The sequence below is a fragment of the Lycorma delicatula genome, chromosome 9, assembly GCF_047948215.1.
Source record: "Lycorma delicatula isolate Av1 chromosome 9, ASM4794821v1, whole genome shotgun sequence".
Taxonomy (NCBI): Eukaryota; Metazoa; Arthropoda; class Insecta; order Hemiptera; family Fulgoridae; genus Lycorma; species Lycorma delicatula.
Window position 1 is genome coordinate 117,362,394 of NC_134463.1, and position 254 is coordinate 117,362,647.

The window sequence follows — 254 nt, forward strand, 5'->3', positions numbered from 1 at the left end:
AGAGCGTTGAATGCACTCATAGCAACTAACGCTATCTTGTGCCATTTCTATATACACTCCCTCTCACAATCAAAATTATGAGCAAAGTTATCGGTTAGTAATTTTTTTTTCACTCTATCTTTGTTAAGAAGCCATCTTTTTATTTAAATTGTTAGGCTTTTTTACTTCCATGTACGAAATAAAGAAAGTATTGTGATCACGAAAAATTCCTGTTTTCAAATTTCAACAGAAATATCTATTTTGACTAGTTCGAC